Source organism: Peromyscus californicus, unplaced genomic scaffold (assembly GCF_007827085.1).
Source record: "Peromyscus californicus insignis strain IS unplaced genomic scaffold, ASM782708v3 Scaffold_11__1_contigs__length_118956290, whole genome shotgun sequence".
NCBI classification, from domain to species: Eukaryota; Metazoa; Chordata; class Mammalia; order Rodentia; family Cricetidae; genus Peromyscus; species Peromyscus californicus.
Genome location: NW_026294402.1, coordinates 61,918,156 through 61,932,084, shown reverse-complemented (window position 1 = coordinate 61,932,084; position 13,929 = coordinate 61,918,156). Strand labels below are relative to the sequence as shown.

Below are 13,929 nucleotides of genomic sequence, written 5' to 3'. Positions count from 1 at the left end.
CCAGGACAGTCAATAAATCAACAAAGAAAAGTGGGAGTCTGAAGACACGGCACAATAGCATACTGATGTGGATGTTATTATCATCTCTATTTCAGATGAGGAAGCAGAGACCCAGAGCCTTGGCTAATGTCACACAACTAATAACTATCAAACCTAACACTTCACAAAGGTACAAAGGTAGGTGCCCTTGAGTCCTCTGTGTGAAGGGTAAAGCAGGAACTTTTGGTTTTGTTAACCAGTGGTTTTTACTACAGAAACATTGTGTCAAGCCAAAGGGAGCATGTTTACTTAAAAGAGTAAATATTCAATTTGCTGATGATCACTTTCCCACCTATGAACAATGGAAGGGGAACAACAGAAGTGGGTTCTATATCACACTTACTATTGTACACAATTATATACAAAATGTATTTGTTTTTATAATTTATTTATTTTTATTTTATGTGCACTGGTGTTTTGCCTGCATGTGTGTCTGTGTGAGGGTGCCTGATCCCCGGAACTTCAGTTACAGACGGTTGTGAGCTGCCATGTGGGTACTGAGAATTGAACCTGGGTCCTCTGGAAGAGCAGTCAGTGCTCTTAGCCACTGAGCCATCTCCTCAACGCCACAAAATATATTCTTATCTGTAGTTTCAGGAGATGCTGAGGTTGGGGAGCATTTGAAATCCTTCATCAGATTCTTGCCTAGGTGACTCCAAATGTCATCTATGCCCAAGAATGTCATCTGTGCCCCAAATTAACCCCTGAACTGTCCTCAATGGGACAACAAGTTAACCCGGAAGGGCTTATGTGTAAGTTGGCCCAGCACTAGGTCAGGTGTGCCTAGGGACAGAGCTCTTAATGTCTCTTCTGCTTGTCTCCAGTCCTTGCAAGGTGGTAAGATCCAGCAGCTTAGCAAGCAATGATCATACCATCGAGAAAACCCACCTTGAGCTCCCTGGTGGAGGAACCCAGGAACCAAGAGTAGCCAGGGCCACATAGTGAGACCTCCCTCTTCCCCTCCCTCTTCCCCATGAGAAGTGAATTCAATCACCAGATTGTTCTGCAAACTTCCAAACATGTTTTTATTCTGTGTGGGTATATAATCATGCATACGTGTGAAGCACACTGCATGTCCATCATGTACACTATTTTAAACTAAATTTTACCAATGTGTGTGTATGATTTGTTGATTACATTTTTCATGCACCAAAATGAAACCGACAACTTGAAAGAGGGGTAAGCCCATTTCAATGTTTAGCTTCTAGTTCACTTGTTTTAAGTGCGGGGGGGGGGGGGGGGGGGGAAGAAAAGAAAATCTGGGCATGGTGGAGCACACCTTTAATTCTAACACCCTGGAAGCAGAGGCAGGAGGATCTCTGAGTTCAAGGACAGCCTGCTCTACAGTGCAAGTGCCAGGACAGCCAGGCCTGGGCAGAGAAACTTTGTCTTGGCGGGGAGGGGACAAGCTATTGACTTCATACTTGTGGCATTTTACATAATAGCGTTTGGAAGCATCGAAGATAGCCAGAGAAGAGATTATGGACGCCGTTCAGTTGGTGGGGTGCTTGCCTAGCGTGTCTCATGCATGGCTTCAATCTCTTGCATCAAATTAAACTGGGTGTGATGGTACATGCCTTTCAATCCCAGAATTTGGGAGGTAGGGGCAGGGGAGTATCCCTAGCCACATAGTGAGTTGAGGCAAGTCTGGTCTACGCAGGTCCACAACCAGGTCAGCCCGAGAATTTATCATCCCTCGTTGTACTGACTGTGACACTGAGGAATGCTGTGGATGGTATGGGCTGATGTCAACCTCCAAGATTAGAGCCAAGTGACCCACGACGCATCTGTCCTCCACAAATGTGTTGGGCTTCATGAAAAACACGTTTCCAATTCCAGTGTGTACCATCTTTAGAAGGCAGTGAATTAAATCTGTCATGGGAAGGAGGTTGATGCCCTTGGCCATTGCCTGAGCTTCGTCTCATTTTCAGGGCTATCAAAAAAATATTTTGCTCTAGGGAAATATGCAGATACTCTATTGTTGGTGTGAACGGTAGAGGAGAAAATTGAAGTTAGGAGCAAATGGTGGCACCTCTAGCCACTATTCTCAACCAGGAGCTGTGACGGGCCTGTGGTTCAGGAAGACACGAATACGAAATGGCTCCCATTGGAAAACCGTCTCCTGGGTGGTATTTTAGGACATTAGCTCAGGCTGCCTTGTCCTCAGTCATCTCCCTGGCATTTAAGCAGCCCCTTGGGTTACAGAGCATGGCAGGTGCTGGGAAGTGAAGAAGGCCATGCTAAAAATACCAGCCTCTTCTGGAACTCTGCCTACCAACAACCCTGAGAATGGAGTTCCCTCCTCCAGCAGCAGGGCCTCAGTAAAGGAACGGACAGTTTCCTCTGCCGCAAGCCCTAGGAAGGTCCCTGGCTGGAGTCGCCAAGGTAGAACAGTTCTCAGGAGAAAACTCTGAAGGAGGCATTTCTCTGGAGGAACGGCAAGTTCCACAAAAGCAAAAAACAAAACAAACACAAACAAACAAACAAACAAAACCCACGGGTTCTCTTAAGGAAAATGCAGGAGCCCACTGGAAAGTCTTAGAGAAATATCTTACCTATCACCAGAATGAAATCTTTGCAAAAGCAAAAAGCAGGTCCACTACTCACTCTCAGTTACCCCGTTCCACCCACATGTTCCCAACCAAACCACCTCTGCTGAAAAATAAGCTGTTGGCCCTGGGTCTGACAGAGACGCAGAAGCAGGATGCCAGACATCTGAATTTGAACTTGATATTGTGTCTGGGTCAAGATTGGTAGTTTCTGAGTTCTTGGCCTCTCATTCAGGGAATTAAAATAAAAACCCATACAGATTTGCAAAAGTAGCAAGGAAAGTTTATTTAAAAGAAAGCAATAGAATAGGATCTGAGCTTTTTCTCCCGACATCTTAGGAGGCTGCAGAGGTCGTCGCCACTCTCCGAGCTTCATCATGCCGCCCAAGGATGACAAGAAGAAGAAAGATGCCAGGAAGTTGGCCAAAAAAGACAAAGACCCAGTAAATAAGTCTGGTGGCAAGGCCACAAAGAAGTAGTGGTCCAAAGGCAGAGTTTGGGACAAGCTCGACAATCTGGTCCTGTTTGACAAACTCTGTAAGGAAGTTCCCAACTACAAGCTCATCACTCCAGCTGTGGTCTCTGAGAGACTGAAGATTCGAGGTTCTTCAGCCAGGGCAGCCCTTCAGGAGCTACTCAGCAAAGGACTTACCAAGCTGGTTTCAAAGCACAGAAACACAAAGGGTGGAGATGCCCCGGCTGCTGGCGAAGATGCAGGAGCAGGTTCAATCAGCTGTACATGTGGAAAAATAAAACTTTATTAAATCAAAAAAAAAAAAAGAATAGATCTGAACACACTTCAGGAAAACAGTGGGCCCCATAAGCCAACCGAGTAGAGAGTGGGTTACTACATGGAATCTCGTTGTATGAGGTTCAAAGAAAGGAAGAGCTGGTTACTAAGGGACATAGTTTGGGTGGTTTTCTATTTTGATTGATAGGTTAGGGCATATAACCATTTTTCTACTGCACATGTCCCTTCCCATAACATATTTGATTTTAGCTGTGTGCACACTCTTTTATACACAGGCATAAGATGGCAGATAGTGGGGCTAGACAATTGGCTCAGCCATTGAGAACACTTGGTGCTCTTGCAGAGGACCCAGGTTTGATTCCCAGTGTCCACACAGTGGCTCACAACCACCTGTAACTCCAGTCCTAGGGAATCTAATGACCTCTTTGGACCTTCGTGGGTACCAGGCACACATGTAGCTCACAGACATACAGGCAAAAAGCTCATAGACATAAAAATGCTAAAATTTTAAAAATCTAAAAAAAAAATTTGAGATGGAAAATAGGAGATTCTCCCTAGAAATTCACTTGGAGGACACAGTTTGCCTCACAGCACATGCATCCCAAGCCAGTTCAGGTTGGATTAATCTTTCCATTCTCCGTAACTAGATATGTGAAACAGGTTTGAACAGAAACTGTTAAGTTTGATTGTTGTTCAGGGAGGAGAAAACTATTTCATTTTTCAGGAAAGGACAGTTTCCTCTGCCTCAGCCCTAAGGAAGGTCTGACTGTAGGGGTCAGCTCAAGCAGGTGGCGGTCCAAGGTTGCCCAGTGCATTGTTCAGAGAGGGATGTGTGTGCACAGTCCATGTAGATGGAGGAGCTGGGCTGCCAAGTGCAATATTAGAGCAGGAATGTGTGCATAACCCAAGCAAACAGAGTCCCAGGTTTCTCCAACTGTTCCCTGAGCTTGTCTGCCTCAAACTTACTCAACATGAAGGCCCTGCTTGAGCCTCAGTGAAGGGTAGTTATCACACAGTCCTTCAGCAAGTACCTGGTCTGCCTCCTCCGCCTATGTGAGCTGTAGCTGGATGACTAGTACAGTGCATAGGCCAGCCACCCTGAGATGTGTGTGTGTGTGTGTGTGTGTGTGTGTGTGTGTGTGTGTGTGTGTGTGTGTGTTCACACACGTGTGTGGAGGCTCTGTCAATCTTGCGTGTTATTCCTCAGGCAGTATTATTATCCCAGGGTTGGGGAGGGCCACACACCTTTAATCTCAGCACTTGGGAGGCAAAGGTAGGTGGATCTCTGTGAGTTTGAGGCCAGCCTGGTCTACAAAGTGAAGCCCTGTCTCAATAAACAAAAATAAACAAACAAAAAAGGGTAGGGATAATCTCCTACTGGCCCCAGAACTCTATTCCAGGCTGGCTGGCCAGCAAGATGCAGGAATCTACCTGTCTGCATCTCCCCGGCACTGGGATTACAAGCATATGCTACCATACCAGCTTTTTTAAACACGGGTTCTGAGACTCGAACCCAGGTTCTCATTCTTGTAAGGCAAGCACTTTATCAACTGATCCATCTTCCCATAACCTCTTCCCCGTTTGAGACAGGGTTTCATGTATACCAAGTTGGCCTCGAATCTGCTGTGTAGCCAAGCATCATCTGGAGCTTCCAATTTTTCTGCTTCCACCTCCTGAGCACTGGGATTATAAACCTGTGGACACACCCGGTTTATGCTGTGCAGGGAACTCAACCTAGGGCTTCCTGAATCTAGGTGAACACTTTACCAACTGAGGCACATTTCCTGCCCGCCACCTGGATTTTATACTCTGCGGAGTAAGTGCTGAGCTCTGCAGAGGTCACGTCCACATGTGTTACTGTTAAGTACCTCAGTGGAAATTTGAGAACCAAGTATAAAAATATATAAATGAACAGATGGCTTTCAATATGAAAAGAATGCAGAGTTCACTGGGAAGCAGTGATTGAATCTCCAAGCTCAGATGTGAGCCCTGCAGCTGGCTGGAGTCTCTGGTCTACAAGGTCTAGAGGTACTTTCATTTCTGCGTGTGTCTCTCTGAAGGAGCCCTGAATGCTGTCTCCCACTGTGGGTTTTTCAATTCCCTCCCCCCCTCCTCCCCATATACACACTACCTGGATGGGTCGGCAGCTCAGGCTTGGCCAGTCTAAGAATTTCGGGAAAAGGAAGCATAATGTTTAATCTTCAAGGACAATTTGACTGGACTCAGAATCCATTAAGACATGGTGAAGCTCACTTCTGGGTGTTTTTGGACTTAGAATCCGTTAGGAGATGGTGAAGCTCAGGTCTGGGTGTTTCTGGACTCAGAATCCGTTAGGAGATGGTGAAGCTCAGGTCTGGGTGTTTCTGGACTCAGAATCCGTTAGGAGATGGTGAAGCTCACGTCTGGGTGTTTCTGGGAAGGCCTTTCCAGGGAGGACTAACTGACAGCAGAAGGCAATCCTGGATATGAGCAGTGGCATCCCATGAGCTGAGGCTGAGGCAGTACAAAAGCCAGCAGAGAAAAAGCCAACATTTTCTGTGTCTTTACTTCCTAGCCTGCCATGATCGGACTACTCAGTTCCACCACACCTTCCTAGCCGTGATGGGCCCTCAGAAACTGTGAGCCCAACCAATCTTTCGTCCCAAGTTGCTTCTGTTAGGTATTTGGTCACAGTGGAAAGAGGAAAAACAAAGGAACAAAAAACCCCAAAAGCCCTCTGGTGGCTCCTTCTCTCCTGATCTTTACCTCATAGTGTTTTAAAGCATGAAATGAAGTATGAAAATCAAAATTGGCTTGGGAATGAACAGAGTGGAGCTTCATGTCGGGAGCGGAACCACTTGTATCCTTTTCCCTGAACTGTCACCTCCCAGGGAGGTGGCCTCAGACATCCCACCACTCTTGGTTTTCTGACCTACAGTGTGGCCGTTACACCACTCACCCTAAAGTTGTCGGAAGGGGTTGTAAGGAGGGAAGGAACTTGAGAGTGCTTTTTAAAAGGGGAGGGCTGGAGAGATGGCTCAGCAGTTCAGAGCACTTGCTGCTCTTCCAGAGGACCTGGGTGAAGTTCCAGCACCCACAGTGGGATCTCTCAATGCCTGCAACTCCAGCTTCAGGAGACCTTCTGGTTTCTGCAAAAACTCACAGGCACACACATGCATACATACACGTAAGTAAAATAAAGTAAATCTTTGAAAAAAAGAGATCATTCTTGAGATGGCTAAATTCCATCACTAACTGGGCTTGATTAACCTGATTAGACCCACATATCGATACTTCTGTTGAGAGGCAGAAAACATAAAACAGGAAAATCCTTGTGCTTTTTTTTTCTTTAATGTATTGGGGAAATGATTTTGCCCATGCAATCTTTCCAGAGAGTTAGCACACTCTGGGGTCTCAGCAGAATCAAGGCCAGCTGTGGTCACTACCCATGAAGACAGGCACCCATGATGGCCCAAAGACTCCAAAGTGTTCTCAGGGCTCCACCCCCACCCCTGCTCCTGGCAGAGGCTGTTTTCCATGGGCCTTCAATGACCCTTGGGAAACAACACTCTCTAGTGTTGATGAGAACGTGCTGAATCTTGTTCCGAAGGACAATGAGCCATGAGTATATCACGCTGCATTCCAAAACCTAGTGGAAGGAGCATTGTTTCTGGATTTAATTATAGATGCTTCACTTTCTCTTCAGTGCGTGAGTCAGTGCAGCTGACTCTGGGGGAGTCACAATGCACAGGTAGCTCTTGCTGTTAAACAAGGTGTGACTATCGGGTAATGAGAGTTTTGTTTTGCTTTGTTGTTTTTTGAAACAAGCCGTCCCTCATGTACACATTCAAGTGAGCATTCCTGTTGAGGGTGTCAGTTAGCGAGCTCTGCACATGGTGACTTTCTTTTGTAATTAAATATTGGGGAATGTAGTATGGTAGGTACAGAGGCCTTCCCGGAGGGGAAGGGGCAGTTTATTTAATAGCGAAACTCTCTTAGGAAAACTGAACTATCCAGGTGTCAGGGTACATGCCTGTAATCTCCACCCTTGGGGAGGCTGAGGCAGAGGGATGGCCTGTATGGGCTACATATCCAGTTTAGGGACAGCTTAGACAATTTAGAAAGACCCTGGTCCAGAAAGAAAGATGGGATAGAGGAAGCAAGGAAAGGGAGACAGACTGGAGAGAATAAGGGATGGGGAGGAGAAAGGGGGAGGGGAGGCGAGAAGGGAAAGAGAGGGAAAGCTGGCCTGCCTGCTATCCTCTGAACAGTAAGAGATCTCAAGCAGTCTGCTGGGGCAATGGGAACATAATTGGATATGTTTATAATTTGATATATATATCAAAGAGAGAGTTTTACCCAGCATTACACAGATACTTTTCCTAGAGGAAAATACCCATGTCTCTTCTGTAGCATGGACCTTGGATGTCCCCTAAAATCATGTGTTGAAGGCTTGGTGGTCATTTGGAAATGGAGGAAGCGTCAGTTGGTGAGGCCTAGCAGAAGGAAGTTAGAGCATTGGGGAATACCCTCGAAGGGGATTGGGGTCATGGCTCCTTCCCACCTCTTCACTTCCTGCCTGCATGGAGGTGAACATCCCTCTTCTATCTCACTTTCCCATTGGGGCTTGCTAACTGATCCCAGGCCCAAGGCAACAGGCCAACTAACCATGAACTAAAGCCTCCCAAACTCTGAGCCAAAATGAATCTTTGCTCCTTGTGTAAGTCGACTGTCTCGGGTATTTTGTGACAGAAAACTAACTAGTGTATCTCCTTGCCATATCCCTTGGTGCCAAAAGCCCTAAATATTTTGCACATAAAAGTATCCAATTATAGACCTGGTGGCTCACACCTGTAATCTCAGCACTTAGGATGCTGAGGTAGGAGGACTGCCCTGAGTTTGAGTCCAGCCTGGACTACAGAATGAGACTTTATCTCAAAAATAAAGGAAGTCGCCAGGCGGTGGTGGCACATGCCTTTAATCCCAGCACTCGGGAGGCAGAGGCAGGTAGATCTCTGTGAGTTCGAGGCCAGCCTGGTCTACAAAGTGAGTTCCAGGAAAGACACAAAACTACACAGAGAAACCCTGTCTCAAAAACCAAAAATAAATAAATAAATAATAGAGGAAGTGGGGGCATAGCCCAATGGTAGTGCACTCACCTAGCATGTACAAGGTCCTAAGTTTGATTCTCACTAATGATTTTGTTTTTAAGGTGCCCAATGCTTGTGAGACATGTGTCAGACCTTACTAGATCTCTTGTATTCCTTCCTTTGAAAACAGATGTCCCACGACGCAGGGCAGCCACAGGATATCCAGGAAGAGTCCTAGTGAGGGCCCAGTGTTCATGGTGTAGCAGAGACCAGGAGCCTTGAACCAAACCAATGATTCTTTGCAATAAACACCTGTATGTAAAAATGTATGGATAGGGACTGGAGAGATGGCTCAGCAATTAAGAGCACTGGCTGCTCTTCCAGAGGTCCTGAGTTCAATTCCCAGCACCCACATGGTGACTCATAGCAGTCTATAATGAGATCTGGTGCCCTCTTCCGGCCTGCAGGCATACATACAATCAGAACACTGTATACATAATAAATAAATAAATCTTTTAAAAAAGATGTATGGATAAGCCGGGCGGTGGTGGCTCACGCCTTTAATCCCAGCACTCGGAGGCAGAGCCAGGCGGATCTCTGTGAGTTCGAGGCCAGCCTGGGCTACCAAGTAAGTTCCAGGAAAGGCGCAAAGCTACACAGAGAAACCCTGTCTCGAAAAACCAAAAAAAAAAAAAAAAAAAAGAAAAAAAAAAAAGATGTATGGATAAAGGGGTTTACTTAATGACTCACTCTGTCACGCTGCAGCTTCCATGACGAGATTTTCCCTTTCTCCTTTTCCCCTCCTTTTTTTCTTTTAAATTTTATTTTGTTTAATTGGGTGGGGTGAGTGTTGGAATTCCTGGCCACTCCCCCAGCTACATGACCGCACATGCACTGTCCAGTAGCCAGGCAAGATGTTTAGTCATTCCAGGGCTTTATGGCCTACATCATCCATGTGCTGCGTGATCACACAATTTGCACACAGCGTGATCACGTACGTAATCTATGCACATTCGTGGCGTAGCTATGTAAGCCCATTTGCGCATGTGTGTGGAGTGGGTGGGTGGGGTGTCCATAAAAAGCGGTCACAGACTCCTGCCCCCTCTTCTTCCTCTTTCTCTCTGCAGTCTTCCATAGGCCTAAACACATTCCCCTCTGTTCCTTCTCTTAATAAACTCTTATAGTGGGTTTTGTCTGTCATACCTCTTGGCTCTTCTCATATGGTAAGCAGGCAAACAGCGCTGCTTAATGAATAACACAGTACTGCATAATAATAACTGAAAGTGGGGGTGGGAGAAATGGATGGGATTGGGAGGCATGATGTGAAAGACAAAGAGTAAACAAAAAGAAAGTTAAAAAAATAGAAGTCCTTATCTTGGGTGGAAATGAGGTCTTTTGAATGTTGTTTTGATACCTTACCATCTCTGGTGGTTAATGATGATTGTCAACTTGCTGGGGTTCAGAATTGTCATGGGGGGGTGGCGGGGGGAATCTCTAGGCCTGCAAGTGAGGCATTATCTTGATAAAGTTAGTTGAGGTGGGAAGACTCATCCTGAATGTAGGGGACACCATTCCATGATCGGGGGGTCCTAGACTGAGTAACAGGAGAAGAACAGCTGAGCACAGACGTTCCTTGTGCCTTGCTTCCTGGTCGTGGACACAATGTGACCAGCCGCCTCAAATTCCCCTGCTGTGACTTCCCCTCCACGCCTCACACTGTAAGCCAAAATAAACCTTCCCTTCCTTAAGTGTGCTTCTCATCAGGTACTTGGTCACAACAGTGAAAAATGTCACTAATATGTCTCCCCAGATACTAGCTCCCCATTACTGCCATTAAAAAGCCATTCAACAAATATTTGTGGAGAAATGACTGAGTACAGGTCCTGATTAAGTGTGGACATCCAGTGCTCACACAGAAACTCTGAGCCAAGTGAGCCAAGGATGTTGTTCATGTCCCCACTCCACCATTACTTGGTGACTTGCTGTGTGTGTGTGTGTGTGTGTGTGTGTGTGTGTGTGTGTGTGTGTGTGTGTGTGTGTGTGTTTCGAGACAGGGTTTCTCTGTGTAGCTTTGTGCCTTTCCTGGAACTCACTTGGTAGCCCAGGCTGGCTTCAAACTCACAGAGATCCGCCTGCCTCTGCCTCCCAGTGCTAGGATTAAAGGCGTGCACCACCACCGCCCAGCTTTTGTTTTTTAATTTAAAAAAATCAGTTTGTTTGTTTGTTTGTTTTACTGTCAAGAAACACTGGCCTTCTCCTATGCCCTTGGGAAATGAGGAATATAAGGCATTAATCTCTCTCTGAATTATATTCTGTTCATCTCGACATGGTTGCTGCATTCTCCTATCTCTATGATCAGAGTTCTCTGCTTCCCCCTATCTGAAACAGCCTATAGTGTGTATTAGTCAGGTAAAACTAGCTCTGTTTCAGTAACAAACAAGCCCCAGATTTCAGTGACCTAAAATCGCAAAATAGAAATGCAAAGATTTCTTCTATCTTGATCTCATTACATGTCCACCAAGAGTTAGTCATGGGGGAGGAGGTCACATGAGAACTCAGAATGACAGAGAAATGACAACCTTAAAAAGTAAACACTGTGAGGCATAGACCAGCTCTTAAAGTATCCATCACAGGTCTCTTATACTCACATTTCCTTGACCAAAGCAAGCACCTAATGGACTTTGGCGAGGATATACAATCCTGCCAAGGCACTGGCTGGACAGAGAGAGCCCAAGCACCATTAAATAACCATAACCACTTCTGCACATGGCCTCTTCAGCTCAAACTCCAAGGCCTTTTCATTTCATATTGAAGTTATGATTCATATTTTCCGTGTTCCTTAGTGTGCTCTACGGTGGGAGAGAGGCTGAGTAGCCCGGTTCACCTTTGCCTGACAGGCCACATTAGCTCCTTGGTTCATCTTTCTACCTGTCCTTGTTCATGGCCAATTACTAGGGAACAAAGATATACCATATAGCAAGTGGCTATCCAGCTCTCTCTTCATGGTCCACTTCGAAGATCAGAAGACCTGCCCAGAGTTTGTTGTTGAAATCATGGTATTTGGCTTGTCATATCTCCTGATGGAAGGAAGGCCATGGGTAGGACAATCCATGAAGTTGGGTGGGACCTGGCCAGCTGTCAGGCTATTAATCAGAGAACAGAAGTCCACAGGAGTGAAATGGCAATGACTGAAGTCAGGGACCTACTGTGTCAACCCACCAGTGGTGATAATACGGTAGCTCTGAAACTAGGAAGCTAGCTTAGTGAGCACTTGAGTTCACTCCCCAGAATCTGTGCTGAAAATCCAGGTGTGGTGGTGTACATTTGCCATCCCAGCGCTAGAGCAGAGGACCCCTGGGGATCTCCATCCAGCAAGCCTAGCCTACAAGGCCAGTAAGAGGCCTTGTCTCAAAACCAAAGTAGATGGCATCCTGAGGAGCAACATCAAGGTTGACCACACACACACACACACACACACACACACACACACACACACACACACACACTTAGCTCACTGTAACTCCATTTTCCACACTTGAGCTCCATTGGCTCCAGCCTTTGAGTAAAGCTGTAGGTGAGACACAGGCCAGGGCTAAGGAGAAATAGAAAGAAATCTATAACTTCTACCCACACAAGAGTCATGTATTATGTAACCCCAGGACTCAAGAGGCAGAGGAAAGAGAATGGGAGTTCAAGAACCACCTAGACTCCCAAGTCCTCTCCCATCTGGCCTCACCTTGCCTTTCCAGTCTGATGTCCCAGAAAACCTACTACCCAACCACCGTCAATGGCTTCTCACTCCGTTGTTACCCTCCTCTAAAATCTGTTTTAAAACTTCTCAAAGAAGGCTTTTCTGTCTGCTCTGACTTGGTTCTTCCTGCATCTCCCTTTCTGAGGTCTTACACCCCTGTTCATTCTCAACATCAGGATGAGAAAGATGAATGTCACCCAGTTTTAAGTCCGGAGTCCAGTAGTGCCCATTGTGTATGTAGCGGGTAGCCAGTTGTGCCGTGTTTGATGAACTGCAGCCTTAGCTCATTTTAAAAGGCTGTAGTGACCCTTCAGCTTCAGTAGATCTTCAGCTCCGCCCAGCACACTGAGAAAGTCAGTGTCTACTCCAGCACCCCATTCAGAGAACAGAGAATGGAGGAAGGCTTACCATGGCTAAGGCTACATTAAAAAGAAGTGGCCACGTCCATTTTGGATCTCAACTTCTAACTCCCGAGTCCCTATTCTTCCCCCTCTGTTAACCCCAAGCTGGAGAGTCAGCTTCCTACAGCCCACACACCTGAATACTGCCCAAGGCCTGTGCTCAGTGTGTCAGCGCTCTGAGTCACTGGGCATGTGGCAAGCAAGGGCTCTGGTGAATTTTCTGTGCCACAAAGCCCCTGTGCACCCAGCTCTCATGTTCTGGTCATTACAAGAGGTTGTGTTTTCCCTCCTGGGCAATCAGAAATCTGATAAAATCCTAAAGAGGAATTTGATCATTCTCTTGGAGGACTTAACAAGTCATTTGGCCTGCCTAATCTGCTCGGACACCGTCTGGGGAATATTTGATATCCATGTAGTACAGGCTGTAAATTATTCTGTAGGGACTGGTCACAAGACCCTCACAACCCTGTCTCAGCTGGTCATCGGTAAGGTTTGGGGACAGCCCCCCTCTCTTGAAGCCTCATTGAAACTGAGAAGATCAGGCTTCTCCTCCTTGAGGTACGTTTAAAGAGATAGAGGGGGAAATCCTGCCTTCACAAACTTCTCCCACAACGCAGAGCTGAGCTGGCCCCTTCCCTCTGCAGAGTTCAGGCTATGGATAGAGTCTTTTTGTTAGACTAATTTGTACCATGTTCTCAGCACCCTGGCACCCAAGTGCTTAACACACATACATACACACACACACACACACACACACACACACACACACACACACACACACACAGACACACACACAGAGAGAGAGAGAGAGAGAGAGAGAGAGAGAGAGAGATTCTCTGTATGGATCAGTGCAAGGAAAAGATGAAAAACAAGATCTGAAGGGTCTTTGGGACCCCTCTACCCTCTGATCTTAGATATGAGGAAACAGGACCAGCAAGATGGCTCAGCAGGAAAAGGAGTCAAGTCCAAAGACCTGTGTTGCATCCCAAGCCCCACAGGGTGGAAAGAGAACTGACTCCTAAAAGTTGTCCTCTGACTGCCACAGCCCACTATGACAGAGTGCACCTCTGTGAGCCCCCCTCCCCATAAGTAAATGAGTATAATAAAATATCCAAATACATAAATAGAGGGAGCTGCAGAATTGAGGCTGTTACTAATCACGGCTACACAGCTGATCATGACTAAAGAGGAGACGCCAAGATGCACCTCCCCCAGTTCCCACAGGAAAAGAAAAAAAAAAAAAAAACAAACCTCTACACACTAACACACTCCCTCTACCCTTTCCAAAGCACCACATATGCACATAACTCCGCCAACTGGGCCCTAAGTCCCTCAAGTATTTTATTACCCACCCCCATCTTGGTGAAAA

General features: G+C 46.3%; 1 pseudogene; it reads left to right on the top strand.

Annotated features, from left to right (window-relative positions):
* Positions 1 to 2,920: 2,920 nt before the first annotated feature.
* Positions 2,921 to 3,352, top strand: LOC128105186 (40S ribosomal protein S25-like; annotated as a pseudogene).
* Positions 3,353 to 13,929: the final 10,577 nt, after the last annotated feature.